Source organism: Lycorma delicatula, chromosome 1, assembly GCF_047948215.1.
Source record: "Lycorma delicatula isolate Av1 chromosome 1, ASM4794821v1, whole genome shotgun sequence".
Lineage (NCBI taxonomy): Eukaryota > Metazoa > Arthropoda > Insecta > Hemiptera > Fulgoridae > Lycorma > Lycorma delicatula.
In genome coordinates, this window is record NC_134455.1 from 71,060,463 (window position 1) to 71,079,966 (window position 19,504).

At 27.8% G+C, this 19,504-nt stretch overlaps 1 pseudogene; it reads right to left on the minus strand.

Moving 5' to 3' along the window:
- LOC142317531 (2-acylglycerol O-acyltransferase 2-like) overlaps positions 1 to 19,304 on the minus strand; it is a 28,048-nt pseudogene extending 8,744 nt beyond the window's left edge.
- Between the last annotated feature and the right edge of the window lie 200 nt (positions 19,305 to 19,504).

The window sequence follows — 19,504 nt, forward strand, 5'->3', positions numbered from 1 at the left end:
GGAGCTATTATCTGAATACAGAAATTACATCCATATCTACATGAAGAGATCAAAAACACTAAATGGAATTGAACTTTTCTATGTAGTAAACAATGATGCACATTATTGGGGATTTAGTAATAGCAGCTGAGTTATAGGCTATTCAACAAGTTCTTTCTTTCATACAAAAAAGAAAGAGTATTAATTCTTTTCTGGTCAGCAAGTGTGATAATGACCTTCCAAAATGTGTTCTTCTTGGATGATCTGATTAAAGAGCTATACTCTTTACCATGTAAATAACACAGAGCAAAGATGTGTGTATGGATTCCTGAAAATAAAGCCGCAAACAAGACAGCCATGCTCTTGCTCTATCAAGGCAACACTTGTGTTAAGTGTTATTGATTGTTCATAATGACTATTATATTTGAGGATTATGCAGGCCCTTTGCACTTGTAATTTATATTTTAAATTTGTGTTGATGTTACTCATAGTATGAATATATATTTGTATTTTATTTTGATTTAGATGAAGGCAATATACACTCTCTACATAATAAGTAGTTTGATAAGTTTTAAAATTGAAGCTTTTTTGCTGATTCATTTTATATATTATAATGACAAGATTGGTTGGTCTAGTTGCTATTAAGGTATGGATTTTGTTGTAAATTATTTGATGAGAGCTAATTACCTAGGTAGTCATGCTCCAAAAAAAAAAAAAAATGCATACCTATCTATTAGCCTTCCTTCATAATTCATTTTAAAAACTTGATTTCAATTATCAGAAACAATAAATTTAAAAATGATAAATAAATAAAACTTTATCATTATTCTACAATACTTATTTTTGACATTAAATGTAACTTTATAGTTTTTATAATAATTTATAACATAAAAAACCTACATAATTTTGCATCATGTCTCTAATTCTTCTGCAAGTTCATTGGTACAATTACTTTTATTATCATAATCATAGACTACACAAATGATAAATTTTTCTATCTTTACATTTACTAATGGTTCATCTTTCAAATAACGAGTTTAAATTCTATTTTCAATCTTTTTTCAGTAAGAGATCCTATTATCTTTCTTTGTTGTACTGATTTTATTCTCAGTTAATTTCTGTACATGTACCAAAAAAATTAACTAGTTACATATATTTTCACAGATGGCTGTACCATCTTGATTAGTTTCATACAAGGATGTACAAGTGAAATTTTAAGAACCAAATGTTCTTATTTATCTGTAAGTTGATCAAAGAAATACATTTTTGTAGTTTAATAGAATTTATTCCATATAACTGTGGTTTGCATTGATAAAGTAAATTGAATATGGCTCTTATCCAGACAGCCACTAATGTCAATTTTCTTGGAGCTGGAATTCCAGCGTTTATCAGCTAGTAAGCTGTGATAAGCATGTTACTGAGATCTACAATGGTAGTTGTCAGTAATACAGAAGAAAAATAAAGTAATGTAGAAGAATAATGGAAATTAATTTTTCAGATGTCACTTCATAAAATTTCATGTTGTCATGATATCAATACTATTGAATTGGCTTTCCAATTTAACATTATATTTTGAAATGAACACCATTTCTCCTGGAATAAGGAATATTATTAAAATTATTATTATTTTTAAATACTATTTTAGTCCTCTATCACTTTCAGCTGATCATGACTTACTCATCCAATCTGAAGCTGAAATATACGATTCATCCAAAAAAATAACAACTGGAACATTAACTTTTCTGGAATTAATAATTAATCGTCTATAAATAGTAAATTCTCCTTCACTGAATATCAGTTTTTTCAGTTAAAATTCCTGTTATTTCACTTTTACAAACAGTTGAAACCTATCTCATTCACAATAACTGCTGAAGTAGTTTCACTATTTTGAAATCAAGTGCAATCTAAGAAGCCTCTTATTCATATGGGCTAACTATTCCAAAATAATTTTGAAATTTTATAAAAATCTAATTTTAAATCAGGAAAAGGCACAAATCAATCAGTAAATTTTATTAAAATAAAAGCAATCCAGGAAAATGCCATAATAAACAGACAGACAACTAGAGTGAAGAATAAAAAAACGTTGCATTTGTGAGTGAGGTTGTCATGATGGTTCTGCTGAGTCACGTCCTGTATATCAGTGCCGATTCACAACGCGGCCATATATATATATATATATATATATATATATATATATATATATATATACACATACAACATTTGAATCTTTGCGGACTCAACCTAACTGAGTTAATTTGGGGACAAATCAAACGTACGTTACGTTAGATAATAATAATTTTAAAATATCTGATGTTAAAAATTTATGCTTCCATGCTATCGATAAAACAGGCCAGAATAAATGGAAAAACTGTATAAAACAAGTAACGGATACTGTTGAACCATATTATAATTAACTGGATAATATTATAAAAAACAAAATTGAGTTTCTCATTGTATATCTTATTACTGACAGCACCCATTAATTTCTCGCAATCAGATGACAAATACTGAATTGAATTTATTATTTCTTTATTATTGTAGATATTTAATCTAAAATTTTAGTGAACTTTTACTACTAGTGGACAACAGACATTTTCATAACTCCTAAAAAACTCAACGCTACGTAACAATAAACAATTTTAATAAATAAAATACTTAAGGGTTATCAGATGTACCGAACAAGGTAAGAAATATTATCGATCATTTATCATGTCTCAACTTATTTAAATTTAAGATGTATATAATTTTTGTAAAATAATAGCGACTGGTTACTGAGTATTAATGTCCTGTTGTTTTTTTTTATGCATTAGGATTTACAGGAGATGCTAATGAATCGGCCGCCTAAACACTCGTACGCGCAGTCTGTTTACTTGAACTCTACAAGCTAACTGAATTAGGTATAATTCTCGTTTTTGTACAATATAACGATTTTAGGAAATTAAAGATATATACTGTTAAAGTACCCAAAATATTATAAGATTCAGCTGAAATTAGTTTTTTTATAAATTTTTATAGCGGATAACAATCAAACATAAGGTTAGTGAACAATTCGGTTGACTGAGTTTCATTTAAGGAGGTTTTACTGTAGTAAGATAACTTGGTAGTTAAATTATTTATTTACCCTGACTGTAAGACCATTCTAATGAATCCTTTTCTGTTTTTTAATATTATTTTATACGTTCCTGGTTTACAAAATAAAGATTCTGAGCACCTCCAGGTAAGATAAGTATTGCTTTACCCTTTGTTTTATCCTCATCCAAGAGATACATCATGCTTTCTTTTTATACAGAACGCATACCTAAAAACGTATTTAGATGTTATATTTAAAAAATGCAATTATTACTAAAATATATTTAAAAAAGGAGAAATGTTTTAGGATACTTAGCCGTTTACTAAAATTAAAATTACAAATAAAACAACAGTTGAATTATGACCGTTAAATAATCATCATCGGTAGATATAAATGAGTATTTAAAAATAATTATAAAAACAAAACACTAATAAATGCGAGATTATAATTACTAATAAAAAATATCTACAAACAATTTTTTACACTGCAAAAAAGTTTCCTCTAATACTACACATGCTGATAAAAACGTAATTATATTTACAAATCCACTTGTGTTACTTTTCAGTTCATCTAGGGTATAAGGGATATCTTTATAAACAGATTCTTTCATTGCTCCTCCTCATAAACAAAATGTCGATGTAAGATCTGGGAGTCCCAATGGCCAGACTTGTTTTGAAATCGGCCTATCCCTGAAAACTTCACTCAGCAAATTAGAGCTAAATATTGATAGTGAGGGCTGTTGCTCCATCTTGTTAAGTCCACTCCAGCAACTTGTTGCTGAATTAGTTAACTAGTGAAAGATTAAATTATTTCATTGCAATAATGTTTCTAGTTGGTATATTTTGAAAAAACTTAATGATTATACTTTTTTTATCAAAATAAACATGCATTTTGCAGATTATAATCTTTCTTAGATTATTCTTAAAGCATTCCATTTCCTATTTTACTATTAAACTATCCTTACAAAAGTGCTTATCAATTTTATTAGATTTTAAGAAGATAAAATTTAATTAAAAACTAAAATTAATTTTCATTAAATTGTTATCTTGCATGATTTAAATGCATAATATTGCATATAAAGAAAACTTATTACTAGGTTGTTTCACTTATCTGAAATGTTATGAATCAATCGGATCCTGGGAAAATAATATGATCCACATCAATTACAACCTGTTGGTTCTGCAACATCTGGAATCACTTAAGGAAAATCATTGTCAGTCGAAGGGTATGAAGTAGAGGTAAAATTCCATAGAGTGAAGTTTCACCAAAAAAAAAAAACAGTTTTAATAGGTCACCAAAATTATAATTTATTTTTCGTGGTTAATGATTTTAATAGTTAACACAAATTAAAATTTATTAGTAAAAAGAAACCTACATTATTTTCATATTCTCAAAACCGTGTATAAAGGCAGAATTATTTATTTCTAATTGAAAAATTAAGATTGGGAAAAGAGTTTCACGGCCATATATGTATGTTATAAAGTTTGTGATGAATCTACAGTCTCAAGCACTTACTATTGCAAGCAATAATTGAAGTGAGACTGTATAAATCTTCATTTTATCTTTATTAAAATTCATTAATACATTGTACAAGTTTTCAGTCATTCCTAAGATTAACTCCTCTTCCCTACCGCTTTGCCATAATGTTGAATTTTACACACTCCTCAAAAGAGTATTTACAAACCTGAATGTTGAAATTTAAAAATATAATTAAATTAACACATTACAGAACCAAAATACTGTTAATTAGGTTGTACAACTGCTCCAAAACAGATACCATGGTCGTCACGATGTTTATTAGAACTTCGCCAGTAAGAGTCCTCAGAACTGGGCGGCACGGTGAAGTAAACGATCTATGTTTACAATTCTAAACATCACGGAACCTAAAAGTGAAATGAAAACGGGGGAAAAATAAGCATTAAAATATTATATTTCACTTCAATTAGATTTTTAATAAAGAGTACTTTTAAAAAATATCTTGAATTTTGTTAGACAACTTTTTTCTTCCATTTGATGAACAGCGGGAATCGAATATGTCACTTTCTCCTAAAGAAGGTGGGTTTTTCGGATCGCGCCGCTAGGTTGCAGTACTTGATAGTACTAGGTAGCGTACAAAATCTTGATAATGTACTTGAAATAATAAAATTTAAAAGAAAATATACTACAGCTTGCTTTTATAACAAATGTTCTTATGTAAATGAAAGTTCTGAAGATGAAACAATTTTTTTAATTCACTTCACTTCATTAAAAAAAAAGAACGTATTATTTTACAAGAGATTACAGCTGCTAATAAAACCCCAAAAAACATGAACAGTAGGAAAGTGTTACAAATGTGGCAATAAGATTTGTTACATGAAACAGAAATAAATCGGATTGTTAAAATTTTTATTGTACAGTTAGAACATTTGAACTAACTGATGGAGAAATAAAAAAAAAGTTCATTTAATAATAATATAAAAAGTATATCCAGGGATACGATAAAGATCGAGGGTTATACTTACAAAGTAATAAGTACAAATTACATCACGGATCTTCGATTCGTGAAGGTCATTGTACTAGTTTTATTAAAAATGGAAAAATATGGTATGAAGTGAATTATATGATGACTATAACAAAAAAAAAAAAATTGCCGAGAAATTCAAAAAATGTATATTTGTTTGTTCTAGAAAGGCAATAAATCTTAATAATAAATCCATAAGATAACAAGCAGAAATTAATTAAAAGAATAATATAACAAAACGCAATGCTATCCAAAAAAAATTACCATAAAATTGTAAACCGTACGGTATGAGTCTCGCAGACATCATTTCTTCCGCTCAAAAAACAAAAGTTTTTGTAATATAAACAAAACTGTTTTTATCAAAATGATACTGATACCAAAGAAGGTGTGATACTTCATTTATATTATCAAAATCTATTATTAATTTAGAATTTTATTGAAAAAAGTACATGTTAAATATATGTAACAGACAATAGAATATAACGATAGATAATAAACAATGTTTAAGCGTTCCATATAATAAGCAAAAAATATAAAAAACTTTTTATAAAACTCTCTTACCGGCTTGATTTCATTTATATGTAATACATATCACACTTACAGAATTAATACAATTCTTATGGTTATTCTTTGTTTAATAAATGAAATCAGCCAACTGTAGGCTGATTACGAAAGCGTTGGAGAAAACCGGTAATATGGCATCTCGTACGAACGAAATATATTACGTCTTGATCAGACAGCTACAAACGTAGCACTACTGCAACAAACATAGATTGCTAGAATTATATAATGAGATATGTGTGGGGGGGGGTGGAATGTACTCGCAGCAGTGGTAGAAAGCATATAGAATTGTTCCAATTCCAAAAAAATATAAAATCTGACAGATCCAATAGTTACCGTCCTATTTCCTTGACGTGCTATACTGGAAAAAGTTTAGAAAAAACTTGTCGACTTGTTTGGATTTTAAAAAGAGAGGGTCTTTTAACCCTGCATTTAGCAGTTTTTCTGCATTCAAAGATTAACCAAAAGATCAGTCTTATATTCGCATAATTTCGTATATTGCATACGAAATACGTATGCAATATGTTCTATTGTTCAGTCTCACATATTGTACACTCCTCAGAGAGTGTAAAATATATGAAATCCTCAGAAAGAGGTACAAACTAAAAAAAATATTACAAATAATTTCATGAAAAATAAGTACCATACTTGGTATTCAATTAATTCTTCCAGTAGACCATGAGAACCATATACGGTACTCCCATTTTTCTGTTACATATTTTTATAAGTAGTGTTAATAATGTTTCAGGATGTGTTATAGAAGGTAAATATTACATAACAATGTACTTTTTGGAAAAAAACTTTCTGTGGGCCCGGCGGTAGAAACCAAAATGTGTTATGACATTCAGCCTGTTAAGATGTTAAATCCAACTTTTCTTGATTCTATGATTATACGAGTATGTTTACAGTAATTTTTTTAATAGTCTATTTCTCTTTGGAAAGGGGGTAAATGTAAATGAAAATGACATTAACAAAAATAAACAATATTAAGAAAGTGGTTTAAAGATATTGATTCTGAATTTTTCAATAAGTAACATAAATTAAAGGAACTTAAAATATTTGTTTTCTTCCAAATGATAAATAATATATAGTTGTTTTCTGTATTGTGATTCATAATAATTACTGTAGTCTTTATCTTTCAATTTTATATTTTCTGTACTCTCTACACATGTAATCAATCACAGTAAAATAAAAAAATTATATTTAAGTCTTTAAGACTAAGAGCTTTTTTTTATGAAAATCACCACATAAGATTAAAACTTATGCATGGGATATGGAAATGGAATTTTTTACCATGTAAAAATGTCATGCCTGACCAAGATTCAAATCCAGGACTTCTGGATAAAAGGCCAAGATGCTCATGCCATGGATGCCGGCAATTTTATAAAGATTTTGATTTATGATTTTATTTTAATAATAATTTTAATTTACGCATTAAAATTTAAATATTTCTAAACAGAATTTATAAACTAAAGTATAACTACAAAATGAAAACACAAAAATACTGGAAAAATATAAAATCTCAACTTACCTACAGCAAAGATTAATTCACGAAAGAAAGGTGCATAAAAATGAATATTCAGAGTTAAAAATATTGATTTTAAATCAGGAAATAACTGTTTAAAATTGGTCGTATTTAATGCAAAATGTCCCAAACTTCCACTCGCTATCAATCTATGTGGATAAGAAATTAGTAAGTAATTAGAACTTGCATCAAGTTCTGCAGTCTTTATTAATTTCAATGGAAAATATCTGCTGTAGTAATACCATAATTTCCAGTTAACAAACCACCTAATCCTAAAAACAGAATAATTTAACCAAGGAATACTTACTATAATTCACATTTTTTTTAAATTTGATAATACCAAGATTTGTTAAAAAGTAATTTATAAGAAATAAAACTAAAAAATTAGGATTCTGTAATTAGTAGTTGTAACTTAGGGATATAATTTTTTAATTCGTTACCTGCATGGTAGAAATTCTCTTCTTAAATTTGCTTTACTAGTCAGTGGTTGGTTTGAGGGTATTTAGCTATTTATTGTTAAAAAACTCAGCATCTTCTACCAGAGAAATACTTTCATGGCTTTTACTAACAGTAAGTTCAAGATTGCACTCTCTCATGGAGAATGAAAGAGAAACCAACAGTGATTATCAACAGGAATTTTCATCAATCATCAGTAGCTGTCAAGGATAAACAAAAATGTATACTGATGGTGTTGGATTCTCTATATATATATAAATGAAGAAGCCCATTCATGGAAATTACCAGATACACTGGTAAATTACCAGTGTTTACATGGTAGAGCTCATTTTTATACAGCAAGCTCTTTACTACGCAGAATTTCAGTGGTGAATAGTTGATATTGTTCTTGATGCTATATTTATGAACAAATTTATATTTTACATATGATTTTGGTCATTGTAATTAATGTTCTGTATGTAAATCCTTAAAAGCAAAATGTATTAGTTGTTTAGATTTTTTTTACATGTCTCTGCATGTATTTTGTGTACAATTTTGAAAATGGCTGAAAGTAGTAAATTTAGTATTCCACAAATGCTTAACAAAATGAAATGTGATGAAATACTTCGTGAGGAAGCATAACATACTAATAAAACCAAACACATAAAAACTGCATGAGGTCAAGGGATAGTTTAATAAATATTTGAAACACTTGAAGTATAAGCAATATGAATTTGATATAGTAATATGCATTTGAATTTTTGAGAATGGCATAACAGTCACGATGAATTCTTCTTAGGAAAATAGTACAACTGACCAAGTGAAGTATGGTTTTGTTTAAACCAATTTTTTAAAATTTTTCCTGCTGGTTTATGTGTTTCTAATACAATCAAAACTGAATGCACAATTGATTATCATGAAGTTCTGCGGTGTTGTGTATTTAATACACAACATTTAGTCCAACAGTACTTGTGCAGAATTTTTTTAAAAACGTTTTTCATATTGCCATAAGTTTCTTTTATGTTAGTTGCAAGCTAATGGCATAGAAGGAAAGTTGCTGCTATTGTGCAAAAGGACAGTTTTTAAAGAATCAATTAACAATCTCTATTCTGTAGAGTTATGTTCATGTTGACGTGCATCCATCAACATAAATATTGTCACAGCACATTAAACTGCTTTATTCAGAACATTATCTTTAAAGTTCTTCCTGATGTTTACAAAAGAAACAGATTTTATCATCAGTATGGAGAAGATTCCAACCTTTCAGCCTAGATCCCAAAAGTTTGACTTGTTTCTTTGAGAAGTTCAAATCCCAAAAATTTAATTCTTCTTGGTATAACAAATAAATGAGGATCATGGGAAGAGGATTCTGCTTCAAATTTAGGATCATCTTCCTTTTAATGTTGAACTTCAATGGCTACCTCAAATGATGAAAATGATTTCAAATCATTTTCTAAAGTTAGATGTGTTGTAAAATGTGGCACAGGTAAATCCTCACCATGAGACACTAGCCTAACAGCAGACAGTAAATTCAGGTACTGCATTGTGTGTTTAGATTTACTACCTATTCCTTTTATCTTTGTAACATAGGAATATCAGACAGTCTGAAAATAGTCTTGTGGTTCATGCCACACCTCATGTATGGCAAACCTCATGTTCCAATTATCCCAAGTCCAATTAGTCAGATTTTTCACACAGATCAAACAGCAGATGTATTCTTATTTTGATCACAATGTTTATAGCTCGCCTATCTGCCTATTTTACATTTATTTATATTCTTACATTTTATAATTTTCACAGCCAGCCCTACTTCATAACTCATACCATTTTTTAACTAGTAGAGTGAAACTTTATTGTTACTTTTTAAGTCATTTAAGCATTTTCTTGGCATATTTATTAACTAACTCAATACTTGACACATTAACTGCAAATAACAAAATAGAATGAAACCATGGTATGTGTATACACAGCAAACATTTAAACAATACTGGAATTTTAATTGTATGACTCAGAAGACTGCTCTTTGCTGATATGTCAAAACCTACAGTAAATGAATCATTATGGTATTGGCTTCATAATGTTATGTTTGTTCTCCACCACCTGTTAGAAATCATTTAAAATATTCTTTTCCATATGCAAATTATACCTAAAAAACAATATCTAGAATTTCACAAAAGAAATACTTAAAAAATGTTATCATAGAAAAACTGTAGGCAATTGAAAAATTTTGATTGTATTTTTGAATTTCAGTGTAAGTAGTTATATTAGGAATGCTATAAAACTTTCATGTGCCAAAAAGTATTAATTAACATTATTACTTTAATACTGACAAATAAATTGAAGATTACATTTACCTATAAATTAAGCCAATCTATTCATTTCTATCCTCCATTCAACAGCATGATTACAAGTGCACCTCTTATAAACCACTTGCAAAGATGCTATCAATTTTTTGTACTTTCAACATAAAATTAATTTAATTTACAACATGGATATCAGATGGCATCCGGTATAAATTTATTTATCTATTTTTTTCAGAAAAAAACAGGCTTATGCTCACTTTCAGTTACTGATGGATGAAAACTGAATTTTTTAGCATGTGAAAAATTTCATGCCTGACTGTAATTCAAACCTGGGACCTTCAGATAAAGGCCAAAACTCTACCATTCTGTCATGTAAATTGATGTAGTATCATAGTATTACTATTATGAGAAAGAGGAACAGTGCAATCGTTAATTTTTTAACTAATTTATGTGATTCATAAAACAGTTTATTAAACTGACCTTATCTGCATAGAGTACAGAATCATATGGAATAACTGAAGGTAAATTTTAGTGTACAAAGTAATTAAAAATGAATTCTGGTACATATATTTAATTTTTGATACAGAGTTATAGTTGTTAAAAGTAAGTGTTAAAGATAAATTAAGATAGCTGATAATTAAGTTTCAATATCATACTATAATAATTTAATCAACAACAAAGAAAGAAATATGCTGTCAAATAATGAAACATCAAAGAAGTACAACTCAGATTCATCTAAAACAGATATAATTTGTTTTGAAACTTTAACAGAAAATTTACAATGTAAATAACCACATTGCTTTTGAAGAATGGAAATTAGAAGCATTCAGAAAACTGAATATGTTTTATTACATATGTTAGTGCAAGCACAAAAGGTTTTTTATCCACCGGGTTGGTCTAGTGGTGAACTCCTTATTGCAAATCAGCTGATTTCAAAGTTTCTAAGTACAAATCCTAGTAAAGGAAGTTACTTTTTTACGGATTTGAATACTAGATCGTGGATACGTGGAGATCGTGTTCGATGGTGGTTGGATTTCAATTAACCACACATTCCAGGAATGGTCGACAAGACTATACTTCATTTGCATTCATACATATCACATTCATTCGTGCTCTTAAGCCTCTTCAGAACCACCGTAAAGTGGTTCCGGAACCACCGTGGTTAAGACTCCGGAACCACCGTAAGGTGGTTCCGGAGGCTAAACACAAAGAAAGAAGAGAGAATATATATGTGGCGAATGACGAAAAGTGTTTCACTTATGATGAAAAAAACTTATAGGGAAAAACTGTAAATTAATTACTCTCTTATTCTATTTGCAATTCATTACTGTAAGTCAAAATTAAGAAATAGTTTTAAAACCTCTGTAGTAATACCTTACTTATATTTTTGTGTAAAATAAAAATAAAGAATTTTTCAAAAGATAAAAAAATATGAAATAAATATAATTCAATCGAATAAAGGATTGTAAAAGGAAATAAAAATAAATATATAAGTAAGTAGAATATAAAAAGAGTCGAATAAGCAAAAAATTGAAAATTCAGTATAAAGTAAAAGTAATATTTTTTTAATAGTCTTTAACAATCATTAATAATTAATAGTTCTTAAGCTTTTGAAGTCAACAAAGAATTAAAAATGGCTTATTACACATTTTTCTAAAATATAAAAATTTATTTCAAGAAAATAGTACTCTTTTTACCTTTATTTTTACAACTAGTGCTGGGATCATCGTTGACAAATAAATTTATATAATTTATAAATTTTCATTTTAAAATAAATATGCTGAAATCGGCTCAGCGCTTGGGACAGGGCTCTCTGTCAAGATTTTATTTTGATTTCACCACAAAAAATTTACAGTGAAGCAGTTTTTTGAGATATATCTTGAAAATGGTGGGCAGAAGGGAGCAGGCGATCTCTGATGATAATTTAGAAGTCATAAGTTTTCATTTTAAAAAAATTGGTGAATCGGTTCATTGGTGGGGCTGGGGTACTCCGTCAAGATTTTTGCCATTTTTTAAAAATATACAAATAGATGGTTTTGTTTTAAAAGTCATTTATGAAAATATTAAAGAAATATTTTATTTTGTAATTTAATTTTTTTTTAATTTAAAAAGGAGTACAATAAAATTACAATAAAATTTTCCATTTACAAAAAGTCATTCAAAAGAAATTGAGGGCAAGAAACATGTTTCTTAAAAAAAAAATAATAAGAAAAGCAATTCGAAAAACTACGTGAACCAATTTGGGGAATATGATAAAAGAAATCTGCATAATGAGCATCAAAAATCAAAAAAATGAAGTAATCTCTCTGATCAATTAGCAGCAAATTATACTGAACTATGGAAAACTATAAAGTAATATAAAAAAATCGAGTTAAGCTTATTTTTGGCACCACAGTAGTAAAGGCTCTACTTTACGTAAACAGTTTTTTGATCAAAAGTATTTACTTTTAAAATTTAGAACAGTCATCATTCGAAACCTTACGTCAGATACTGAAACAGGAATCGATAATTCTGTTCCCCCAAGAAGGTGAAATGAAAGTTCTTGTATTAGAAAAACTTCTGGAAACTACGGTAAGCCAGAAAAAGATGCAGCAATTGCTACAAAACATTTTATGACGAGTACGGAAAAGATTATGAAGATTCGAAAGCCAAAAAAGAGTTGCAACATTTTCTGAACAGTGTTCTAATAAAACCCATTGGTCCAGCACAAGCCAGACAAATGATCCCTATTTGCTTGCCATGCTTCAATGAAGTTCATGAAAATATGTAATTATTGTAAATATTTTTTATTTCGCAGTGTTAGAAATAATTGAATCCTATACAAATTTTTGCTTAATCTATATTTTTCAATCTTTCGAGAATTTAAAAAAAAAATAATTCCATGTATAATACATTTTATAATTTTAACAAAGTTTTTAAATTGAAATGACTTTAGCAAAGTTTCCACTGACATTTATAATCTTTTTTGAAAAATGAAGTATTTTTACAGATTTTTATAAATTTTATAACTGAGACTGTGTGAAGAATATCATTAATAGCTTATATTTTTTACAATGACTTTCATGATGATCTTTTACTCTAATTTTATTATTCTTATATTTATTTATTACTTAAGTTTGTTTATTACTGTTACATTTATTTTTTTATTCTTACATTAATATTTTTATATTTTATGGTGTATTAAAGTGATAATAAAGTAAGTTTAAGATTTTTTTGCTTTCTTGTTATTGAATATGCATTTATTGGAAGTGATGCATGATTCAAAAGACGGATTGAATGTTGGTTTGAAAATAGGTAAATAAACATTCCTGAGTGACGAAATCCATATCATTCTGTTGCGACGGCAGCTAAATAAAAGTATATTAGATTACAATGGTCTTTCGATTCTCTTGTTATCCCATTCGATACGCCTAAAACAAGAGGTATCGGCATCAATGAACCGAAGCGACATAGAAACACAAATCATTAATAGTGAACCGTATTTAACGTGTTTTAAGTTTAGAGGATTGGGAAAATGAGTAGAACAATTTAAAGACTGCTAACAAAAAAGACAATGTGTAAAGATTGTGCGCATAAACTGGCATGCTAATTTAATTATAAATACGCTTACCTTCTCCCTCCTTTGTTTTTAATGTCTCTGTCATGCGTGATCCATAAACAATAAATTATAACGAACCAACGTAATCTTGTTTACAAAATAAGGTATATTGACTTTGTACTACCAAAGGCAGCCAAGATAAGCCATGTAGCTGCAGCCAGTGTTTCTAGTCTTCGGTGAAGTGGTACTATAAGCGGTGCAAATTTTATTTCTAAGACTTCCATAATACTTTGTTAATCTACACAAATAGTAAGATAATACTTAACTCATTGAAATAAAATATTAAATATTCTTCCAATATTTTTCATATACTATTTTTAAATTCTAATAATACCTTTGCACTTTTGTTCTATATAAGAGGATGTGGCATTTATAGATATTCGATACATACATATAACTTAACAATAGTACTACATATTTCTTGGTTTGAATCCTGTTAATTCTTTTTAAAATTGAAGTTAATCTTTTTTGTATTTAATTTTATTAAATTTTAAAAGCTATATTTTGGTGAAATTTATACAAATTTTATTTATTTTTTACTAAATTTGTTAATTCGGGCTGTATGTACATAAATAGAAGCTAAATAAAAAAAAAAAAAAAAAATACTATTAAATCCAAATTTAAAACTTAATCAAAATAAATCATGTGGTGTTAACAGAATTCAAATAGCTGACCTAATAAAGAAATTTAATTAGAATTAGTGTTTGTAAATTCAATAAAACCTATTGTAAAATTAGAAATCTTATTTAAATGTTATTAAAAAAGATAACAGAATTAATTTCTGTATTGAGAATTCTGTTAGATATAATTAAATTTTTGTGAAATTTGTTAATAAATACAATTTCGTTTTTTACAGAAAATTGTCTTGAAAGTAAATTCTTTGTAATGTCACAATTCTAAGAATATTTTTTAAATGATTATTTACATAAGGTAAATAATATATTGAAAACCATAATTACTACTGTACTCTAGATGGGAAAATTTATTTGCTAGTAGAGCAATAACTACTGATAACAACTGATAAGAAATTGCATCGACGAATTTGCTTCGAAATTAATTTGAATACAACTCATTGTCGTCCGAAGATTATGGGATAACATTTGCCAAAATAAAAATATTAACCTTTATAGTATCTTTATATCCCCTTAATTTCCCCAATTCAGAATTATTAATATAATAATCAACTGTTTAATTCTTAAGCAGTTTAGTTGTTTTGAATAATATTTATTGTGTTTAACTATTTTGGTTTAAATACCTTAGACCTTATTCCACCAGGGGAAGTGAAATTCAGGGGAAATGTTTCGCTAGGTGTGACTCAAAATCAAAGCGATTTCACGAATATGTTTATTTACTTATTTAATTATCTTCTTTATTTTAAGCTTTCTAAATTATTCCCCCTTTCCTCCTGAATCATTCTATGTAAAAATTTGAGAATATAAAAATAAAAAAAAGATTAAAAAACAACGTAAGTAATTCAATTCAAATACTGTTTTAATTTATTTTAAACTCTTAATCATCACTGAGCAAGGGCTAACAATAATTTATTGCTAATAACAAAAAAAAAAATTGAATATAAATGCACATATTAAATATAATTGCTATTTGTGCTAGTTTTGCATAGTTTTTTTTATTTTTTTATTCATTATTCTACATACAAATTTAAAAAAATGTATCTACATTTAATTTAATTTTATTCTATTTTTATAATTTTTAATGTAACAAATTACATTAATTCCTTTCATTTTAGTAATATTTTTTTTTCTTCTATCAAGAAAAAACTACTTAAACATGAAATGCTTAGTCGGACGCTGCCCAACGTCCTGATCGTCTCCTAATCCGACCGGGAGAGACGGAAAATCTCCGTCATAATCCTTACTGGATGGACCAGCAAATCAACAATCCTTCTCTGGCACCGAATCGAATTTTCCCTCGTGGTCTTCTTCTTACTCCTGGAAATCAGGCGATCAGAGCGCCGAATTTCCTCGATGATTATTTCTGCAATGCTGTCGCCACCACTGCTATCAGAAATGACTTCTTGCACCGTGACCCTTAACGCTCCCCGTCTGCTGGATCTCCAACCCGCAAACGGAGAGAATCCCTCTTCATCAGTACGGACCTTGCCCTCAAGCCGACCTCGGTCAGCCATATATTAATCACCAAAATTTATAAAAAGTACAACAAAAACAAAACTTAATGTAACGTAAATAAAAATAAAAAATTCAATCGGTAATTAATCGCAAAAAAAACAATCAAGTAAGCCCATAAAATACTGCACTCGAAAAATTCAGTGATGAAAATTTCTCTAAGTCCAGTTCTAAACAAACAACCGTAATGGAGGGAAAATTTTCTTCAATTCCCTACTCTAAACGGCTGTTGTAAATATAATTTTAAATTAAATTATTTTTATTAAAAATTCGACTTATTGAATTCTGTAAATCGAATGTAAACAGAGATATCAATACAATAACAACAGCTGGGTAATTAAAGTAAATAAGTCCTAGTTACCGTAGGCTGGTCTATTATAAAAATAAATTTTTAAATACTTAACAAAAACTGAAATTAACTTCAGAAACAAGTAAATTAATATAAAATAACAGAACAGATCACAAACGCACAACTAAATAAACGCACAACGAAATTCAGTTTAATGTAAACTAAATGTGTCGCAATAAAACACGATAACTCAAACTGATATACAAAAATTCAAAATTGCAAAAATTACCCCTCACCTTTTTTAATTAAATTTAATACCACCATCGATGATGGTTTTAGTTTAAATGAAATTGATGGCCTGATATATTGAAATTTTTTTCAGCAATTTTGAAGAATTTATGTTGAGCCAGTCCGGAGATATTAATAAATATTTAGGTCAACTAAGTAATTGAATACGTATATACATCTTTCCGAAATTTCTTATACCATTCTTGTGTGTAATTTTTTGACTAAGGCGGTCTGCAACGTCGACAGTTGCAACGGGAAAGTAAAAGAGATAGACAATAAATAATGTGTGTATTTTTTTCATGAAATAAATCTAATAAAAAGCGTATTACCAACAATTACAGAAAAACGTTCAGTTATTTATATAAATATATGTATATATACTGGGTGATGTTTAAGAATGGAAACTGCTTTGTACCGCATATCTGAGGGGTATTTGGAGGCAGAAAGAAAAGGAGTTGTACACAGTTAACAAAAGAATCTGCATTATGGTGGTTTTTAATTTTTGTCCGCCATCTTGCATCTGCCATATTGAATCAAATTTAATTTTTTTAAACAGGAAGTGAACATATGAAACACGATTTCGATTTAAAATTTTACTAGAAAAACAATGGTAAAGCTCGTTTTCCTGTTAATGTCTTCGTTATCGAGTTATAAGCAAATGAGTTCAATGTTGCGGCGACGGAAAAATCGTGTTAACAGTAAAACGAGGCAAAAAAAGTGCTGCATGAATAATTTTATTGCATTTTACATTCATAATGTATACAATAATGAAGTTTAAACAGTGCTATAGTATTAATATTGATAATTCATTCATTTATATTCATAACGATTTTAATAAAATTTAATTTTTTACTATAGTGTAGGTTATATAAAAATGTAACTTTGTAACTATGGTCTGTTTAAGTAGGTTTTTTCTTGATAGAAGAAAAAAAATTACTAAAATGAAAGGAATTAATGTAATTTGTTACATTAAAAATTATAAAAATAGAATAAAATAAAATTAAATGTAAATACATTTTATTAAATTTGTATGTAGAATAATAAATAAAAAAAATAAAAAAACTATGCAAAACTAGCACAAATAGCAACTATCTTTAATATGTGCATTTATATTCATTTTTTTTTGTTATTAGCAATAAATTATTGTTAGCCCATGCTCAGTGATGATAATACAAAGTAGATTAAAAAAAAAAAACTGAATTCCTTGGTACCTCAATTAACAGTATCACAGAAACGGAAGTTTCTGGTTTAGATTGCTGGCAAAGATTTGAATTTAAAGAAAATGTTACAACAGCTGTCATGTTACATACGTCATATTTTTCAATACGACAACCACTCTTTTACAGAATAAGAATGTGTATAGATGTACATCTTATTATTCATGTTATTATATCTTTTTAATTGTTAGTTTTTTTTAATTAATTGAAATGTTGTTATTTTTTTGTAGGCAAAAACTCTTCCGCGTTATCACCACCCGAGTATTCCAAGTAAAATATTTTTCTAATTGATCTATAATTAATAATTTCCGAGATAGATGCAATCTTATTTTCCAGACAAAATATTGTTTATATATCGGCTTTTCCCCGGACGTTTGATAAATGTATCAAAGATCAATTAAAAAAAAGTGACTCTTCATTTCTAATACTTGAGAGAAGAGCTAAAATATTAACATACATTTATACTTATTATTCGTAATTCATAGTTATTATTTGATCACTTGAACGCGAAAAAAGTTCGAGAATCAATTTATCATATAATTAATTCTAGAAACTACTGTAAAAATATTTCAAATAAAATATTGAATTTTTAATTATAATGAGAGATGTTTATTTAGGAAGTATGTTATACATATATTTATTTATTTAATGTATGTTTTTAATAAGTAAATAAATCTTATTAGTAGTAGATCTAATGAAATAAAGAAAAAGATTTTTAAAATAAAACACAGTTAATAACATCAGTAATATTATTTTATGTGCTATCTTCTATATTTGTGTGAGCTCGCGTTTTATAATCATATTTTAAATTTATAGGTTTAATTGAATAGAGATTTATTATTCCTAAATAAATTTAATCAAAAATAATGGCTACTTTATCACTTTGCTGATATTTGAGGCGGTCAGGTATGATATTTTTCATTCGCTATAACTTTTTCTTCATATTATCACGTAGAAGTTTCTTTGCAACCCTCTGTAGTGAATTATTTTATCAATTAAAAAAAAGAAAAATTCATTATAGTCAAAATTGTTAAAGACGTGGGTATCAGTCAAAATAAATTTAGGAATCACTGAACTAGATTATATTTCTATAAAATACTTCAAAGGAAGTTTTCGTTATCGTACTCATGTTGTCTTTATGTGTTGTTACAATTTCATTCAGTAAAAATAAAACATTTTAATACAAAATACAATTAAACAACCTTTTTTTTATGTTATTTTAAACTTAATGCTTTACACTAAGAAAAACTAATTATTTTTAATTAAAAATAGTTACTAAAATTCATTTAATCTATTTAATGTTACCTGATTTATATTAAAATGCACTAGGTTTTGTGTTGACAGTGATAAATAGAACTAGAATTGTGCTTGGTGGCTACAAACCACAAATCAACGTGTAGTACGTTGTACGCACTGAATTGTGTAAACTGGCTGCTGTCTTCCTTCGTTGACTTACTACCCCCTCCATTTCCTTTTAATTATGAAGAAATATATTAGTACTGATGAATGATGTGATGATTCAACTAGTTTTTTTTTTTAATTTCCTGTCATCTACTTCATTCATAGTCTTATTAATTGCATTTTTTGGTAACGTG